At 39.2% G+C, this 21,058-nt stretch overlaps 1 protein-coding gene and 1 long non-coding RNA gene across 15 annotated transcripts in view; one reads left to right on the top strand and one right to left on the bottom strand.

Annotated features, from left to right (window-relative positions):
* The window catches only part of LOC140905295 (uncharacterized), a 56,137-nt gene extending 41,208 nt beyond the window's left edge, over positions 1-14,929 (bottom strand). The window contains exons 1-2 of the long non-coding RNA XR_012156811.2: positions 14,867-14,929; positions 6,712-6,762 (exon numbers count right to left, since the gene is read on the bottom strand). This is a non-coding gene — a long non-coding RNA (uncharacterized LOC140905295). The remainder of the gene's footprint in view (positions 1-6,711; positions 6,763-14,866) is intronic.
* TAFA5 (TAFA chemokine like family member 5) overlaps positions 1-21,058 on the top strand; it is a 592,559-nt gene that overhangs the window by 388,036 nt on the left and 183,465 nt on the right. The window lies entirely within an intron of this gene.

Here is a 21,058-nt window from a genome sequence, read left to right as displayed (position 1 = left end):
CATCTTCAGTGCACATGAATTAACTGGGCATGTAGGTCACAACCAAGTCATACTTTTGTAACTTTATCATCATTCTTTGAATCCTTAAAGTACAGTAATCTAGCAGTTTGCTAAATAATGCTATCAAGGGACTTGTGGTCTGCTTCAACTTCCACTGTCTGTCCATAAACATACTGATTGAATCTCTCACAGACAAACACTAGTTCTAAAAGCTCCTTTTCAATCTGTGTGTACCTGGTTTCGGCTTCAGTCAGTGATCTGGATGTATATGCCACTAGTTGCCAACAACAATGCTTCTGTAAAATCACTGCACCTAACCCAGACTGTGAAGCATCTGCTGAAATTTTAATAATCCTTCCTGGTGCATAGAGCTTCAACACGTATTAGTTGTTCTTTTAAACCTTCCCATGATTCCTTCTGTTCTGCACCCCAATACCATTCATTTTTATTCTATAGGAGTTTTCTTAAACCCACTGCTTTGGTAAATAGGTTAAGTATGAATTTTCCAAGATAAGTAACCATTCCTAGGAACCGTTGGTCATCTTCCTTTGACAGGGTACATGGCATCATTTCAATTGCTGAACATAAGAACGGCCATACTGGGTCAGACCAAAGGTCCATCCAGCCCAGTATCCTGTCTACCGACAGTGGCCAATGGCAGGTGCCCCAAAGGGAGTGAACCTAACAGGTAATGATCAAGTGATCTCTCTACTGTCATCCATCTCCACCCTCTGACAAACAGAGGCTAGGGACACCATTCCTTACCCATCCTGGCTAATAGCCATTAATTGATTTAACCACCATGAATTTATCCAGTTCTCTTTTAAACCCTGTTATAGTCCTAGCCTTCACAACCTCCTCAGGCAAGGAGTTCCACAGGTTGACTGTACACTGTGTGAAGAAGAACTTCCTTGTATTTGTTTTAAACCTTCTGCCCATTAGGTTTAAATCTTCCTCTTATTGAGTTTTACATCTTCATTGGAAATAATGTCCCCAACAAAAGTCAGTTCTGTAATCCCTAAAACATATTTCTCCCTATTTAGTTTGAGCTTTGCAGCTCTAGTTGCATCCAGGACTCCCCAGAGTCTACAATCATGCTCCTCTTTCATTGAGCCCCAGATGATGATGTCATCCATTGAGGTGTCAGCACCATCAATATGTTCATAGATCATATGTATGGTTTTGTGGTACACTTCTGGTGCTGAAGCTATGTCCAAGGATTAGTGTAAGAATCTGTATCTTCCAAATGGGGTATTAAATGTGCATAGCTTTGAGCTTTCTTCGGTTAATTTTAGCTGCCAAAAACCTGAGGATGCATCCAATTTACTGAAATATTGAGTATGCAAATTGAGCCATAATCTCTTCTCTGGTTGGTAGTTTGAAATGTTCTCTATTTATAGTCTTATTGAGATCTCTGTGATCTAAGCATATGTGTAGATGTCCATTACTTTTCTCCACAATGACAAGCGAGCTCACCCATTCTGCTGGCTCCTGAAATTTTTGTATTACTTGCATTGCTTCCATCCTTGCAAGCTCAGCCTTGAGTTTATCACACAGAGCAAATGGCACCTTCTACATGGATGGATAACTGTAGGGACCTGCTTTTTTATCCAGATTGTATGTTCATCCTGCAAGCAACTCAACCCTTGAAACGGGTCATGATATTCCCAGAAGAGTGCCTCATAGCCAGGTTCAGTATGATCTTATATTGAGAGCACCCATTTTACCAGATTGAGTTTCTCACATGCAACCAGGCCTAAAATTAGTGTCCCTCCTTTGTCACAACAATGAATGGGAGCCTGTATGTGGTATTTTCAGGGTTGATGCTAGCAATGCACCTCTCCTTCACTGGTATATTTGTTCCAGAATAACCAGTTACTTTGGTTGGTCCCAGTTTGGTCTTATCAGTCTCTCATTATCTTGTTCAGACAGAATATTAATCTGAGCTCCTGCATCCAGTTTCAGAGAAATAATTGTTCCAATCACTGTCATAGGCAGTATCCGGTCACTCTCATCAGGCTTGCTAGATCCAGTATGTCTATAAAAAACTCCTCAACCAGGTTGTCTTTAACTGAATGCACTTGACTATTCTGCATTTGGGATCTGTAGCATTTTGCAAAATGATTATTTCCCCCACATTTATGACAGTTTCTTAAAGGTAACACACTGTTAGGGGCCATGTTGTGATCCATACCTTCCACATGACTGTCTGTACCCAGTCTTCCCTCTTGTTTTCATAGTGAATGGTTCCACTCTTTGATTTGACCTATTCTGGCTATATTGTTTTGTACTTAGTGCATGGATAACCCCTTTTAGTGAACTTAGCTCTTTGGTTTATGCTTTCACAGTTCTGCTGCCCTGCATATTTGGCGAGCTTTTTCTAAAGTTAAGTCTTCTTCACAGAGCAATCTCTCTCTTAACATATTGTCTTTAATGACACAAATGATTCTGTCTCTGACCACAGATTCTGTCAGCTCACCAAAGTCACAGGTTTTCCTGGGTTTTCTTAATTCTCAGACATATTGCTCTATATGGTGTCATCACTTTTTTGCATGTATGTAAAAAATTGTCTCTCTCAAAGGTTTCATACCTTTTAGGCATGCAGAGTTCCTCAAATTTAGTCAGTATTTTACTTAACTTCATGCTTTCACCTTCTTCAAACTTAAAATTGTTATAAATATCCAATGCTTCCACCCCAACATGTAATAATAATGATGATTTCACTTTATCATTTTTCTTTGCCCCTATGGCTGCTACATAAAATTCAAATGTCTGTCTGATTTTTTTCTAGTTCTTTGCAACATTGCTGACAATTGCAGACTGGATGGAAGTTGCAACACATCCATTTTTGACTCCCCCGTCCCTTCTTAAGCTAGTCAAGCTAGTATTGTGCTCATCAAATACATTCAAAAGCCTCTGTGCCTTGTGCTCTATGTGCTTCTCTGGTACCTTCCTTTGTCTCTGCTTTCTGTTGCAAACACAGGAGTTAACTTCAAAATGACCGCAGTTTCCTTCTCATTCAGCACTTCTGACACCATGTAAGGATCCTGGGGTTCATTAAATAACAAACCAGTGAATGAGAAAGGAATAAAAGAAAAAAGGGGAAAAAAACTGGAGCGCATCTCTGGTGAACTGCTGCACACAGCCATGCAGTATTCCCCACCCCCGCCTCCAGGGCACATCTCCAAATTTCTGTGTTCATAATACTGTCCCTTATGAGGGAGCATCTCTAAATTATAATCTTGTGCAAATATATCTCTAGAAATAGCACCTTATTTCACAAGTGGCCCTTTTCCAGTGAGAAAGGTACTGCACTGCATCATTAAGGGCATTGAAATTTGACCATACATTAGTTAGGATAAATTCAGTAAAAATGGTCTTTTATCAGAACATACCTCACTTAGTTTACAAGTCTTTCTATTTTAGTGTAACGCCGACAGACCCTGGTGGTCGGTGGGCAGGATTGAACCTGGGACCTCTGGAGCTTAGTGCATGAGCCTCTACAAGATGAGCTAAAAGCCAACTGGCTGTTATCCAAGGGCTTGTCTACACTGGCACTTTTACAGTGCTGCAACTTTCTCGCTCAGGGGTGTGAAAAAACATGACCCCCCCGGGAGCGCTGCAAGTTTCAGCGCTGTAAAGTATCAAGTACCAAGCACTGGGAGCTACGCCCCTCGTGGAGGTGGGGTTTTTCAGAGCGTTTTTCAGAGCCGCAGCAGCGCTTTAACATTGCCAATGAAGGCAGGTCCTGAGGCTGTAGAGCAGACTCATTTTATCTCTCTCTCTCTACCTGGTCTTGGTGCCACTAGATGGGACAGAACACCACACCCAGAAGGGGTGTGTGTTACATTAGGACCACAATAATTATAAAAAGATGAGAACTTGGGGTAAAATTTTCAAAAGCATCTAAGTCACTTAGAAGCCTAGCTCCTCTTGCCTTCACATATTAATGTAAACAAGGCTTAGGCACTTTTTTAAATTTTACTATGTATGTTGCCTTTTTTTCAAATTTACTACTTTATCTGACAGGTTTCAGAGTAACAGCCGTGTTAGTCTGTATTCACAAAAAGAAAAGGAGTACTTGTGGCACCTTAGAGACTAACCAATTTATTTGAGCATAAGCTTTCGTGAGCTACAGCTCACTTCATCGGATGCAAACTGTGATAAAATACAGAAGATGTTTTTATACACACAGACCATGAAAAAATGGGTGTTTATCACTACAAAAGGTTTTCTCTCCCCACACCCCACTCTCTTGCTGGTAATAGCTTATCTAAAGTGATCACTCTCCTTACAATGTGTATGATAATCAAGGTGGGCCATTTCCAGCACAAATCCAGGGTTTAACAAGAACGTCTGAGGTACAGTGGGGGGGGGAGGGGAGGAATAAACAAGGGGAAATAGGTTACTTTTTATAATGAATCAACCATTCCCAGACTCTATTCAAGCCTAAGTTAATTGTATCCAATTTGCAAATTAATTCCAGTTCAGCAGTCTCTCGTTGGAGTCTGTTTTCAAAATTTTTTTGTTGAAGGATAGTCACTTTGAGATCAGAAATCGAGTGACCAGAGAGATTGAAGTGTTCTCCGACTGGTTTATGAATGTTATAATTCTTGACATCTGATTTGTGTCCATTTATTCTTTTACGTAGAGACTGTCCAGTTTGACCAATGTACATGGCAGAGGGGCATTGCTGGCACATGATGGCATATATCACATTGGTGGATGTGCAGGTGAACGAGCCTCTGATAGTGTGGCTGATGTTATTAGGCCCTGTGATAGTGTCCCCTGAATCGATATGTGGGCTCAGTTGGCAACGGGCTTTGTTGCAAGGATAGGTTCCTGGGTTAGTGGTTCTGTTGTGTGGTATGTGGTTGCTGGTGAGTATTCGCTTCAGGTTGGGGGGCTGTCTGTAGGCAAGGACTGGCCTGTCTTCCAAGATTTGTGAGAGTGTTGGGTCGTCCTTCAGGATAGGTTGTAAATCCTTGATAATGCATTGGAGGGGTTTTAGTTGGGGGCTGAAGGTGACGGCTAGTGGCGTTCTGTTATTTTCTTTGTTAAGCCTGTCCTGTAGTAGGTGACTTCTGGGAACTCTTCTGGCTCTATCAATCCGTTTCTTCACTTCCGCAGGTGGGTATTGTAGTTGTAAGAATGCTCGATAGAGATCTTGTAGGTGTTTGTCTCTGTCTGAGAGGTTGGAGCAAATGCAGTTGTATTGCAGAGCTTGGCTGTAGACAATGGATCGCGTGGTGTGGCCAGGGTGAAAGCTGGATGCATGTAGGTAGGAATAGTGGTCAGTAGGTTTCCGGTATAGGGTGGTGTTTATGTGACCGTCGTTTATTAGCATGGTAGTGTCCAGGAAGTGGATCTCTTGTGTGAACTGGACCAGGCTGAGGTTGATGGTGGGATGGAAATTGTTGAAATCATGGTGGAATTCCTCAAGGGCTTCTTTTCCATGGGTCCAGATGATGAAGATGTCATCAATATAGCGCAAGTAGAGTAGGGGCGTTAGGGGACGAGAGCTGAGGAAGCATTGTTCTAAGTCAGCCATAACAATGTTGGCATACTGTGTGGCCATGCGGGTACCCATAGCAGTGCCGCTGATTTGAAGGTATACATTGTCCCCAAATGTAAAATAGTTATGGGTAAGGACAAAGTCAAAAAGTTCAGCAAGAGAGTGGGGTGTGGGGAGAGAAAACCTTTTGTAGTGATAAACACCCATTTTTTCATGGTCTGTGTGTATAAAAACATCTTCTGTATTTTCTACAGAATGCATCCGATGAAGTGAGCTGTAGCTCATGAAAGCTTATGCTCAAATAAATTGGTTAGTCTCTAAGGTGCCACAAGTACTCCTTTTCTTTAGACTTTTTAATAGGTGAAGGCTATATATTATTGGCCTGATTTTCAAAATTTCTGAGCAGCTAACAGCTCTTTGGAAAATCAGGTCCTATGGATCCTCATAATTAAGAACATAATTCTTATATGAAGAATGTGTTACTCTCCAACTCTTTTTTGAAGTATATCGGTTTGCTGTGTTTTGTTTACTTGTTTGTTAAACATCTCTGTACAGCATTGTAAGCCATTTTGTTCTGTTATGGAGTGATGCTGTAAATTTTTATGCCTTTGTAGTTTTGAGCCATTTTTATTTGAATTAATTTTGGTTTTAATCTACAAAATCTTAATGTTTGATGCTGGAAATGCATGATTTTGTTTAGTCTTCCGCAGTCTGAGAGTTTATTCTGTTTATTAATAGAAACTGTTCCTTCAATTTTTCTGTGTGAGGTGAAAAAGCTTCATTCTTTGACTCCAATATAGGGTTACAGACATTGTGGTATTATCGGGACTGTCCCAATATTAGGGGCTTTGTCTTATATAGGGAACTATTCCTCCTCCCTCCCCCCCGCCCCCCCAAAAAAAATGTGTCCTGATTTTTCACACTTGCTATCTGGTCACCCTACTCCAACAGCACTAATCTGCAAACATGATTGAGCCAAAGAAAGATAATTGTCATTCCTTTGTACAAACTCAGGCTGAGAAAATACAGATATTAATATTTGAAGATAAAAATACTTAAGATGAGTCTATATCTCGTTTTCTGAGGGAAGTAAAAGCATCTTATATTATGCAGCATTTATGGTTTTGCATTTTTATTTATTGCCATGCCATTAACTGTAATAATAAACTAAAGGTCAATAAATCAAAAGCTCTTACCTTTTCTTGCTTAGTTTATGGCAATGCTGCCATCTCAAATGCTGTGAAAATCTGGAGAGAATGAAGAATATTTGTATGCAGTTTTTATTTCCAGCACCATATTCTGTTAGCCTTACTATGAAAGAACACACAGAGAACTGTGCATACATGGGGAACTTTTCATTTATTTTCCAAAAGGGAAAATTATGGAGTCATTGATTTCTATTTTAAAGAAAGAAATTGCTCCATATCATAGACTATGAGCCAAATGCAGAAGTCCTTATGTAACCCACTAGTAAGTGTGTGTTACTCAGTGGTAACTCAGGCAAACCCCCATGAGTAAGACATTGGGTGTCGGAGGGGGCACAAATAATAAAGGTCACAGTATTGGGGGCTAAATTAATATTTTGGTATTGAAAGGTACATGACCAAGTCCTTTATGAAAACCACACTAATTTTAGACACATAATTTCTCACCAAGTAGAGAATCAGGTTTCTTTTATCTTTCCCTCAAATCTCATTTTCTTCCTATCGATGTGACAGCTTCTTTGCTGACTCTGTGGTGTATTGCTATGGACTGCTAGTCCATTTGTGAATTACCTTATTTTAGCTAATTCATATTGTATAAGTGCTCCTTTTCACCTTTGCCTTTATGTAACATGTCATCTCCGGAAATCAGTGCCCATATACGGAAGAATGCAATTTCAGAAAAGTAACAAAATGTAGCTCACCATATGTTAGTATAGTGAGGAATTATCACAAAGGGGCAGTCCCATCTATAGATGTGCCTTCTTACAAAAATAACCTCTGTTACCCCACTATGCATGGCAATTAAATGGCAATATTGAAGAGGCCCCTTCTGGTAGTTGATCTGTCCTGTTACTAGGACACTGTATTTATGTTATTGACTTACTTACACATTTTGCAAGTCTGCATTTGCTTGAGCATTGATATTTGTGCTAATCCATTTTAATGAAATTGTATACTGCAACGTGTAACTTAATTACATGATAGGCAGGAATGATGCATTACAAAGTCATCTTAATGTACTTGCAGGTGCTCAGAGAGTATTGGCATCATCTATTAATGTACCTTCCATTATATTAGTAGTGATTGGCACTTACTGTAGAGCCGTAACTTGGAAGCAGTTGTAATTCAGTACTGTGGTTTACTTTACACCTGGAAAAAAGGTATTAGATGGAAGTCCACAGTATGTATTAGTTCAGTGCTGAACTTTGAGGCAAAGTTGTAACCAAATTTTTGTGTATTGTAAGGACATAATTCTCTTTTTTTTTTTTTGACATGACTATTGGAAAGTCAATAATTCAGAGTAAAAGAAATCAGGTTTAATTAATGCACTTCATAGTACTTCGAAAATAGCAGAATAATTGGGAACTTCTTGTTCTTGTTACAGCTTTTACAATGTTTTTTTTTTATATCCAGAAATGAAAATGTGGGGTTCATAAACCATAAGCATTTGCAATAATGCCAGGCATTTACCATTTTGGATGCTGTTATTAACTGAATCTCTACTCTGGCTTTGCCTCTCTTCTGTGTATTTAGTGTTAACTACATGAGTCAGATCATGGACCAGCTGGGCCATGTCTAAGGACCAGATTTAATCACCAAACTGGGTTCAGAGATTTATTAAATCAGATTTGAACCTAAAGTAAGCCTACAGTGAAAGACCAGTGCAGTGATGTTACTATATATGCAGTTGCAACACTTGGCTACATTAAAAAAAAGGAGCAAAAACAATTTTAAATAAAACATATGATTGAGCTGAATATTCTTGATACTGTACTGTCTAAGAAAACAATATGGGAACAGGGTATTCTGTACAGGGTAATACTCCTGTCCTCCATGTTTGGCACATTTCTACTCAGTTACTTTATTTGGACATATGGGGTGGGATGTTTAAAACTCCCACAGTATTCTTGTCAGCAAGTTAAAGAAGTATGGGCTGGATGAATGCGCTATAAGGTGGGTAGAAAGCTGGCTAGATTGTCGGGCTCAACGGGTAGTGATCAATGGCTCCATGTCTAGTTGGCAGCCGGTATCAAGTGGAGTGCCCCAAGGGTCGGTCCTGGGGCCAGTTTTGTTCAATATCTTCATAAATGATCTGGAGGATGGTGTGGATTGCACTCTCAGCAAATTTGCGGATGATACTAAACTAGGAGGAGTGGTAGATACGGTGGCAGGTAGGGATAGGATACAGAGGGACCTAGACAAATTGGAGGATTGGGCCAAAAAAAATCTGATGAGGTTCAACAAGGATAAGTGCAGGGTCCTGCACTTAGGACGAAATAATCCAATGCACTGCTACAGACTAGGGACCGAATGGCTAGGCAGCAGTTCTGCGTAAAAGGACCTGGGGTGACAGTGGACGAGAAGCTGGATAGGAGTCAACAGTGTGCCCTTGTTGCCAAGAAGGCCAATGACATTTTGGGATGTATAAGTAGGGGCATAGCCAGCAGATGGAGGGACGTGATCATTCCCCTCTATTCGACATTGGTGAGGCCTCATCTGGAGTCCTGTGTCCAGTTTTGGGCCCCACACTTCAAGAAGGATGTGGATAAATTGGAGAGAGTCCAGCGAAGGGCAACAAAAATGATTAGGGGTCTGGAACACATGACTTATGAGGAGAGGCTGAGGGAACTGGGATTGTTTAGTCTGCAGAAGAGAAGAATGAGGGGGGATTTGAAAGCTGCTTTCAACTACCTCAGAGGTGGTTCCAAAGAGGATGGTTCTAGACTATTCTCAGTGGTAGAAGAGGACAGGACAAGGAGTAATGGTCTCAAGTTGCAGTGGGGGAGGTTTAGGTTGGATATTAGGAAAAACTTTTTCACTAGGAGGGTGGTGAAACACTGGAATGCGTTACCTAGGGCGGTGGTAGAATCTCCTTCCTTAGACATTTTTAAGGTCAGGCTTGACAAAGCCCTGGCTGGGATGATTTAATTGGGGTTGGGTCCTGCTTTGAGCAGGGGATTGGACTAGATGACCTCCTGAGGTCCCTTCCACCCCTGATATTCTATGATTCTATGATTTAGGAGCATAAGTCCCATTGAAAATTAATGGTACTTGTTCTCTCAAATCATTTATGTGCTTTTGAAAAGCCTGTCCATCGTGACCAACCCTGAAGTGAGCTGTAGCTCACGAAAGCTTATGCTCAAATAAATTGGTTAGTCTCTAAGGTGCCACAAGTACTCCTTTTCTTTTTGCGAATACAGACTAACATGGCTGTTACTCTGAAACCCTTTACAATAGTTCTTCCCAGTGTGACTACTCCCATATGACTTGTCTAGATTAGATTCCCCTCTCCCTCCCCAGATTTCCCGCCATAGTTACCACTGGTTCTGCGCCGCTAGTGACAGCAGCAGTAGCTGTGCTGATGTAGGCAAGATGCCTTTCAGCTGGTGGCATTTTAGACACCCTGCTGTGCAGGCTTTCTCTGAGCAAGATTTGATTATCTGATGCTTTAAAATCCTGGTGGCTGCCTGGAGCTTTGTGTACACAAGTTCTCCCAGCATTGCTACCACCAGTGGAAGTGAAGTGGCGATAGCAACAATGGGAAAGTTTAAGCAAAAAATCCTAATATAAACATTCCCAGAGACATGGCAGGATCAGACACCTAGTTTCCAGTCCTCTTCCTCGGAGGCTCATAAGCTAGTGTTTTATTTGTCTGCATTCTCAAGAGAAAGAGAGAAGGTAAGAATGTTTTTAATCTCACTGGGTATGCATGACCCACTTTTAGATAGCATGTCATAGAGTGAGGCAAACATACACCCTTTCACCCAAGAATGCTTAACATACTCACTTAACTAACTCTGTCAACTTCTATACATGTCAGCAACATGGAGTTCTGTAGCACTACATCCATTCAGTCTATTACTGAGTGTTCTGGTAACAAACAGCTCCTTTCACTCAGTTTAATGTATTCAGCTTCTATTTAATGACTAGCAAACATAATTAAATTAAGGGGAAAATTCATGAATAATAGAGTAATATAATAAGTTTGAATCTGTATGGGTGGCCATGGGTGAAGCCGCTGGGTGCCTTGATTTAAAAACCAGTACAATAAAAATCTACAAATATAATGAGCCCTAAACAGTCAACAATACTAGCTTTGTGCATATGGATAAGTGCAGGATGTTGATAACTAGTTATTTGTTTAAAAAAAAACAACCAAAAGTGAGGACCCTGCTACCAGCTAAATGATCTCTCTGTCAGCTCAAGCGGCAAAAGCCTTTACTCTTAGAGCTGGTGGGCCATTTTAGTCTATGATTCATTTGAAGTCCTCACACCAGAGCAAGAGTTAAAGCTTATAAACCTTAATGTGCTATCCAAATGTGAAGAGTCTTCTAATCTCAGATTTCATCACATAGGATGCTGTGTTCCAGTATGGTAGTTCATCATCATACCAATGAACATACCAACTCAGTCTCATGTATGGAAAAGTCAGGGCAGGTAAAACTTTGTTCATGAAAACCCTGGGTTCAAACCTGTCTTGATTGGACGAGGGAGAGGAAAAACAGAAGGAAAATCTGCATATTCCTGCCAGAGCTACAGCCATTTTAGCTGAATATTCATTCTCAGAATTATTTTTTTGGGGGGGGGAGGTACTGGGGGGGAAAGAAGGGGTAAAAGGGTGGCAGTATAAAGGAGGGGAAAGGTTTAAATTTCTATTTTAGGTAAGGAATTATAGAAATAGTTTTAAAGTCCTAGTTTATTATCCATCTTCCTGAAATATTAAAAATAATACATGCACACATTTTTATTTTGTCAAAGCAACCAGAAAATTAAAGTTTAGCTTTTCCATTTCAGGCAGAGGTTTTTGTTTATGGAACTTTGTAGTAGTTCTCAACCTATTTATCATTGTGGGCCACATCTGCAGCTCTGTAGGTGTTATGTGGGCTGCATCCACACAATGTGTATACTACCTGTATGACCCTAAGGATGTCACATGGGCTTCAACTAGGTGCTGACTGGGCCGCAAGCGGCCTGCAGGTTTGAGAATCACTGTGTTCAGTGTACACAGTGTCTAATGTTTGTAAATGTATTTCTTGACCTGCTCCTTTTGTGCTTTTAATCCTTGTAAAGGACTGCTATAAATTGTAGTCTTCAGAGTGAGTCTGAGAGTGAATCAAAATGAGTGAGATGAAGAGGATGCTTCTGATGGATGTTCAACTTGTGTTGAAGTGAGTGTGCATACAAGTTTAAGGGCTTGTCTACATTGGCAATGTTAAAGCGCTGTCTAGAATGGCTGCTAGAACTTCCCCTGCTCAGGGTGGCTGCATATCAGCTTCTACTCAGGGTTGGAATAATCTGGCCCTTAATATTAAATGAAGCACATTGTTCAAATAACAGAATTATTGAACTTGGAACAAAATCCCCTTTGATCTTCCCATGGGGACCAATTTCTACCCCGATTTATATCCCCTAGGCAATCCCATTCAAGTAGATTATGTTTCAGGAGATGTAAAACTTTTCCCCAGATGTCCATATTCTGCTTTCATTGCATGTGTCTAAATCCCAGTCATAACAATGGAAGTTCTATGCTTGGAAGAGGGTTGAAAAGAGATCAACAGTGCTGACAACAAGAGATCCTCTGTGTGGGTCAGAGAGGAAGAGTAACCGTCCCTACCTCTCCCTTCTAGGACCTTGCCAGAGCAGGCTGAGAAAGTGGCTAAACTGTGAGAGGTGGTGGGTTGTTTGCTTGTTTGTTTTTTATGATGTTGTTGTTGTTATTTATTTGTTTTTGCCTAATAGGAACCAGGCTGACATCACAAATTTAACTGCTAAGTGAAGGGGGATTATTTTAATCCAGATGTGAAGATGAAGTAGGCGTCCAGTGAGTCAAATTGGCAAAATAGTTGAATAGATAGATTCTTCAATGTTAAAATTAAACAGTAATAATAAGGAGGCCTCCTAATGAGAGAGGCAAGTGCTGTAGTTCGATGTGGCGTTTTGTATTTAGTCACAAACTTAAATCTACACATTTAAAATAAAATATATTTTACTGTAAAACTTTACCCAACTCTTCAATCTTCAGTATTTGCTTTTTAATGTTTATTACTCTCCCAGAAAAAATTATATGTTACAGTTTGGCATCTTTCTATTATTTTTTCTTACGTGGATACTTAATACAGAAAAGATAATTTTGTTTTTGGAGCTGAAACACCAGTTCTACCCCATGATGAATTTGGCACTCATAAGAATTCAGTTCCTAACTGATAATATGATAATATGTGCTGTGATATCTGGTATGGATTCAACACCTCAACATAATAGGGTAGATTAAACGAGGAATATCGACCATGCTTTTTGTTCACTTGTAGCTTTCTCTCTTTTCATCTATTCTTTGGTGCTTTCATGTGTACAATTTGACTTATTTTCAAAGGATCAGAGCACAGATTTAAATGGAGACCCCCTAAAAACTTTAATAATAATAAGTCCTTAACTCCATTACAGTGTATCATACTAGCACTTAGTATGGAACTATTAACATGCAGGGTATTTTTTGCAGGGGAAGGGGGTGTTACATAATACATAATTACATGAGTCATTAAACTATGTAGTATTCGAAAAGTAGGAAAAGTCTGAAGTAGCTATGCATATAGAGCTTGATCCAAAGCCTTTGATGGTCCATTGACTCCAATGACCTTTAGATTCAGCTTTTAAAATTCAGTGGATAATAGGAACATTCAGATAGTCATAACTTGACTGTTTCATATTGTATATATTTAAGCTAACAAAGGACTATAAAATATAAGAGAGATCTAAGGATCTACAAAACTTAGTTTCTGTTTTGTTAGCAGAGGATTTAATTTTTTAAGAAGTCTGAAGCAATAGCAAACTATATTTCTTTAAAAATCCCAAACTAATTTATATCAAATGTGATTCCAAAGACAGGGTCTTTTTTGCCCCTCTGAATTATAACATCCATGAGCTTGAAACTTATAAGTCATATGAATATTGATACACCCAATGAATCTTTTTCATTTGTTAGATGAAACACAGCTCTTTTATCTTGTCTGTCTCTTGGATGTTCCAGTGCTTAAGTCACTAAATTAGCACCTGAGAGCCATGGGTTCAAGTCTCTGCTCCACCCAGACTTCCTTTATGACATTGAGCATGCTGTACATCAGTTCCCCATTTTACAGATGGGACAATAACACTTCCCTGCCTCAGTGGTGTTGGGAACATAAATACATTAAAGATTGTGAGGCATGCAGATATTACAATATTGGGTTCCATAGGAGTACCTTAGATAGATAAAATAAATAGCAATAGTGACTAAACCTAGATAATCTATCATCCTCAAGGATTGATGTATGCCTCCTTGTGAACTTGGTCTATATTTGATTAGCTTACTATAGATTAATACAGTTCATATATATTTTAATGTGATAAGGGCCTATTTCTCTCTTATATTTTTACCTCAAAATACTAAATAAAGGAAAGGCCAGAACTGCTAAGACCCTCAGTGGGTTTAGAACATCAACGAAGGATGAAGATGCCTACAAAGAGCATCAACACTGGATCAGGACAGAAGGGAAGGAGTGGAAAATGAGAAAAAGAATTGCTAAATTTACATCATGGGATCTGTCAAGGTTCCTTCCCCACTCTGAACTTTAGGGTACAGATGTGGGGACCTGCATGAAAACCCCCTGAGCTTATTTTTACCAGCTTAGCTTAAAACTTCCCCAAGGTACAAACTATTTTATCTTTTGCCCTTGGACTTTATTGCTGCCACCACCAAGCATCTAACAAATATATAACAGGGAAAGAGCCCGCTTGGAAGCATCTTTCCACCCAAAATCCTCCCCAAAGCCTACACCCCCTTTCCTGGGGAAGGCTTGATAAAAATCCTCACCAATTTGCATAAGTGAACACAGACCCAAAACCCTTGGATCTTAAGAACAATGAAAAAGCGATCAGGTTCTTAAAAGAAGAATTTTAATTGAAGAAAAAGTAAAAAAAATCACCTCTGTAAAATCAGGATGGTAAATACCTTACAGGGTAATCAGATTCAAAACATAGAGAATCCCTCTAGGCAAAACCTTAAGTTACAAAAAGACACAAAAACAGGAATATACATTCCATTCAGCACAGCTTATTTTATCAGCCATTTAAAGAAAACAAAATCTAACGCATATCTAGCTAGATTACTTACTAAGTTCTAAGACTCCATTCCTTTTCTGTTCCTGGCAAAAACAACACACAGACAGAGAGAACCTTTGTCCCCCCCCCCCCCCCCCCCCGCCGCTCCTCCAACCTTGAAAGTATCTTGTCTCCTCATTGGTCAGATGCCAGCGAGGTTATCCTAGCTTCTTAACCCTTTACAGGTGAAAGGGTTTTTCCTCTGGCCAGGAAGGATTTTAAAGGTGTTTACCTTTCCCTTTATATTTATGACAGGATCAATCTAAAGATCTGATGCATTTGGCAATAGCATAGCAGGATGGGGGAGCTGGAAAAATGAGGAGGTCCCATACTAATGGAGAAAGATTATGTTGGATTAAAAGGAGGGATGGCATGTATGTGAAGAAGTGTCATCAAAAGAGTAAAATAAGCATTCATGATTTGGAGGGTTTATCCAAACAGATTTTATCATCTGAATCTAATAAGCCTTGTCTGATACTAAAACAGAGGGAATTAGATAGGTTGGGCTCATTTTTACTTCCCCCTCCCCAATTTCATGTCAAAGAAAGAATTAATTTCTCAGATAATGGTACTGTAATTCTCAATACATATACGAATCACAGCATTCAACAGGCACTGTAATATCCAGTGTCCATCAATGATGATTGTTCCTGACTGCTTGACATTGATTATATTCTCAATTTGAAGGCATTCTCTTATATAACTGCTTTACCTGCTACATTCATTCTCATTACACGCACCCTCTGTATAGCATTCAACCAAATATGTCATTTAAAAGATTAGCTTCTGAAGATAATTCTTTGTGTGATGAGTTAGAAGGTATTATTCTTGTGAACAGCAGATGGTTGCAAGGTATTGTTTTCTTACATGTTTTTAAATGATGAAATAGAGCAACCAGAATATAAAGTGATAGGGTTAAATTGTCAGAGGGCCTGATGAAAGGCAGCCCAAAGTCTGCATTTTAACACCATTGTTTCTATATCTATAATTATATATCTAGATCAATTTTATCTATAACAAATTGATCAATATAAACACTGAACATAGTTTAAAGAACTGAACTGTGTTATTGCATTTGAATATGTTACCAAGAGCTGGCATATTATCCAGACTTTCTCATCATATATCTGTATTGGCACAAAACTGGAATACATTATGTCACTTAGTGTCCTCAGTTTTAAATTCCATTGTCACTCATGAGAGTTCTCCTATGCATGAAAGCAGGGGGACTACTGAGAGGCCTTGTGAGAAGGGAAGAAGAGCAGAGTCACAACGTGACGTGTGTGTGTATGTTTTTGGTGCTAGCCATACACCAGCTCAGCTGGTAAGCAGTTGACCGATTTTCAGGGGTTTCTAAAACCACAGAGAGAACAGTAGTTTTTGTCAAAACCTAGAGGGATTCAGGCTCTGAAAAAAGGACATTCTGGGCTTTCAGGGACACATGGTAAACCTAGTCTCTAGAATACGGTTTCTCAACTGGTGGGTTGTGACCACCAGGGAGGTCACAAAAGGCAATGGGGAGGGGCCCATGAGGCACTGAAAATTATAGTACAATCTAAAGCACAGAAAATCTCACTTCCTGAATCTCTTTACCCTTCAAGGTCAAATATTCTCTGTCAACTTCTTGAAACACACACACAAATAAACTATATAGGGTTATGATTGGTATCATTGAATCATTTACTCTTTTATGAGAAATGGAAGGGGAGTGTGTGAAAATTTTTGACATTCAGTAATGGGTTGTCAACCTGAAATGTTTGTGAGAAATTGCTATTGAAGCGCAAGACAAAAGCTAACGTCCAAGAATGTACCGAGAAGAATGTAGGGACTATTTTTGTTTTCCTCTTCAAAAACTCATGTAACTCCTCTAATCAATGGCTGATTATGCTTTCTCTGACATTGATTGACTGACTCTGTCCTACTTCGTTGGTTGTGTTTCAGGACTAATACTGAAACTAGAATAGTGATCATATGAATTAGATCTATACTCAATGAGCTGAGGTTTAAAATATAATAGGTGTGAAGATGCTTCTATGGATTAATCTCTATATGCATTTGTGCATTTAAACAAAATGATTTATTTTGCTTCACAAATTAATAAATAGATTATCAGATTAACACTTTTTCTCCTTCAAGACTATACAAGGGGAAAATTAATAAGGGACAGTCAAGTGAAAGGGCTATTGAGATAATGAGTAAAATCCAACGGTTAGTTTTTAAAGTGCTGGTAAAAGGTGCCAGATTAACAGAGTTGGAAATGTAATAACTACTTTTATCCAAAATGCCCAAAGTGAAATCCTGGCCCCACTGAAGCCAATCAGAGTTTTCCCAATGATTTCAACGGGGCCAACATTTCACTCTTGAGAAAGCATGGATGTTGGTAGTTCAGTACTCCAGAGGTTTGCTTTCCCTACCAGTGAGTTTCTACCTTGACTTGATGCTCATACAATCTTGGATTTATTTTCTCTGTCTGCCAACAAGCTGACAACTGTCATGGTGGGTTTGTCGCATGTCCATAGACAGAGCAGGATTCATATTGGTGGGATTGTTGCTAGTTCTGGTTTCATCTAGAGTTAAATTTATTTATTTATTTATTTATTTCAGTGGTTTAAAACTGTTTATTCCAAGCTGTAAGCACTTTTTCTAAAACTTGGAACACAGCATACTAATGCAAATCAGCATTGTTCTTTCTTGGTAGCATGTAGCCAGTGTATTGGTAGCAAAATATCACCTCTGCTTGCAAACACATTTGGCAATTTAATGTTGTCAGACACCTGATTTCTTCCATATTGTTGCAGCTTATTTTTGATGAAAAGAGAGTAAATTCTGTGTATTTATGCAAAGCTAAAGGCATTTTAGGATAATTTTATACATATATACAATACCTGCAGTAAATGTGATTATCCACCCCTCCTAGTGCTCACCACTCACTTAAGTAAATAGCCTCTAGCCATCATTCTGAAACTAGATGTGGAGAAGATTACACTTCCATAATTAAAAAAAAGTAAATCCCTTATCTGTATTCATTTTAAATGGCCACTGTCATATTGTACAAATGTTCCAAAGAAAATGATCAAAGGTTTGGGGTCCCCCACCCCATTTATAACAGGTAGCAAATTACAAAGTGTTGTTTCTTCATTCTAATGTGATTACACAAATCTTTAGTGTTTTACATGGTTATGTTATGCTGTAGCAATTCTAAATTCTGTACATTCCTACACTTAAGCACATGCAGGCTTAGTGGTAAGCAACACGTGAATCAATCTAATGACACAACTGAATCTTGAAAATTAATACATTTTCACTGTAGTTGCTTAACAGAAAAGTAATTATTTGAATTGTTCTCATTAAATGAAGCTGTCTTGTCTTGTTAAGATGGAATCTGACTGTGTACAGCAATATTTCTCTTTCCTGTATCCTTGTTGGATTGAAGAGATTTTTTGTGTATGTTTAATTTTTACTTACAGTATTTCCATTGACTTCCAATTAACATTTTTTGAATGCACCAGAGCTTTCTGATGTTTGCTTAATAACAATTGTAAATTTAATAGGACATGGGGTTGCTGTTTGTTTACAAATGAAAACAATTTTATACACAGAGCAGTGATTTCAAACAACGTAGCATCAATATTGTCCTTAAGTGATTAGAAAAAAGGGTGTATCCTTTATTTTGGGCACTTTGTGATATGATGATAAGATATTACGGATTTCCTTTTTCACTGCATACTGCATTTCAGGGTATGCAGAAAGAAATCTTGGATAATATCCGTTCTTAAAGAAATAAAGGGCAGATTCTCAGCAGGTGTAAATCGTCATATCTCCATTGGAGTCAGTGGAGCTACGCTGATTTGTACCAGCTGAGACTCTGGCTCAATGTGCCTTGCATGAAACTGCAGTCTCTTTCTTTATAGCTTGCTGGGCTTAATTGTTTAGTGCTACATGAAACATAAAGCATTTGGATTTAATGTTGAATACTGTAACAGTCCAGCAGTGATATAATGATTGACGGATATGGTTACTGCCACCCCCACAAATGCTGTTCCAAGCTCAGATAAGCATTCATCTGTAAGCATGTGCAAAATGGAAAAAAACCCTAAGTTTGAAATAAACATACATGTAGCATTAAAAAAAACCCTTCCCATTAGAAGTTTGAAAGTGATTTACTTAATTCTATTCTATTTACAGTAAAATCCTTTGAATTTGGGGTTTTAAGTAAGAGATTTACTGTGAAAACAAAAAAATCTTCAAGAATTGCATCATACCATCCATGTTTGTGCCATTTGTTTAACTTTATTTCCATTAAATTCTTTGTTCAGTGTACTATAAATATCCATGGAAAGACTGTGATATATAGGCAGAGATGGAAGCAAGGTACAGAGATCTCACAGGCATCTAAAATAGAGATAAAAAATATAGTTTTGGGAAGCGTGCCCTGGAAGTGTCCACTAGGGCATCCAGCTGTGACAGTTTCACCTCTTGAATGGCCACTGTGACCTGCAGATATGAAAACCCTGGGAAAATTTGTTGCTGCAGGTTGAGTCGTTTGATTCCTTTTATAGTGGGCAGAATAACAGTAAGGGCTTGTCTACATGGGGAAATTTACTGGCATTATTTGGAATAACAGTGGCCTTTTTTGGTTTTAGTGACATATGCTAAACTGAAAAAATTGGACTGTCATTCCAAATAAGGATGTCTATGCAAGGAGTTATGGCAGTATTACCATAGGGGTATAATTATACTGGTATAGTAATGCCAATAAATCTCACCATGTAGCAAGTCTTAAGTACAAAGGGACCATTTTTGATGTGTAAACCATATGTTCAGAACTTATTATCTGGAAACAGAATCTCACTGTGAAGATGTCCTGATTTTAAATGACATATCCTTCCATCAAGCATGTTCCAGTGCAAGAAACAGGAATGGTTGTGGGTCCATTCAGATTCCTCCTGTCCATTCTGCCTACGTTAGCAAGTAACCCATGACATTAAGAAACATCAAAGATGTCTAAATAAATCTCCAGTCCATCAGGCAAAATATATTTTAGGGTCTCCTGCTTCAGTTTCCTCTAGAATGCTACAGCATGAAGATCATACATAGCCTCTCCCTGAGGAATATATTCCCCCTGTATAAGAAGAACATTTATAGAATGGGAGAGAGAGTCACCCCCCCTTCTCTGCCCCACTGTTCTATATATTACATATATACATTGTGTGGGTGGCTTGGGGCCTAGTTGGGGACAGGAATTCCTTTCATATATATTTCGTCTCTTGTTCCCATTTTCTTCTCTGAGGTATATCCTCACACGACAAGATAATGCAATATTGTTTATGACTAAGACCTTTCACAAGCCCTTCTCCCTTTCTTATCTTGATTGGTTTCAATGCTTGACCCCAGAACTCCCCCTTCTTTACCTTTACCTTTCCCTTAACTCCCACTGCTCCTTCACCTAGCCTTATCTCCAACCTCCTCAGAACTTAGGACGGTCCCTGCAGGGAACTGTCAGTAATTATGGAGTAAGTGACAAAATTCTTAAAGATATGGAGTTATATTAAGGATATTAGTCATTCCTGGAGTGCAGACCAGCCCTAAAGACATCTCCAGCGGACACTGGAGAAAATTCTGCATTTACACTGAGGCAGAAGTTTTCTAATATCTTTGTATAACTCAGTGCATAATGGACCCTGAACCTGTTGGGACTGTGGATGCTACTGTAATATTGCTATTAAATAATGAAAGTAAACCTCTGGTGGTGGAGAGCCAATATAATGGCTCCACCACCACTCCCTATCCCTTCTTGGGCTGCAGGAGCATGACTAGGAAAAGGAGGTATTTTGAATGCATACCTATTCCTAGGCAATCCCTAGTAGTTGGAATAGCCCCTGTGGCAAAGTACCTTGTTCTTCTCAGCAGACTCAGTCCTTTTTAGCCTTGGAGACAACGGCCTCAGCAAGGCAAATCCTTACAGGTAGCACAGGGTCTGGTTATTCCTTTCCCTGATCAGACCCTTTGTGTTTGTTTTCATTCCTTTCTGGGGTGGAGAAGTGTAGCCTCCCTGTCTTGCTTCGGTGTCTTACTACCCTTAGCCTACTAGCAGCTTCCCTCCTTCTCTCACTCTCTCCTTCCAAGCTGGGGAGGGTTTAAAAAGGTCTCCACCAGTAGTAGCCAGCTGAACCTAATTAGCTCCCCAGCAACCCCTTTTTTCCAG

The sequence above is a fragment of the Lepidochelys kempii genome, chromosome 1 (assembly GCF_965140285.1).
Source record: "Lepidochelys kempii isolate rLepKem1 chromosome 1, rLepKem1.hap1, whole genome shotgun sequence".
NCBI classification, from domain to species: domain Eukaryota; kingdom Metazoa; phylum Chordata; order Testudines; family Cheloniidae; genus Lepidochelys; species Lepidochelys kempii.
The sequence above is the reverse complement of the archived record's forward strand: the minus strand, read 5'-3'. Positions and strand labels throughout refer to the sequence as shown.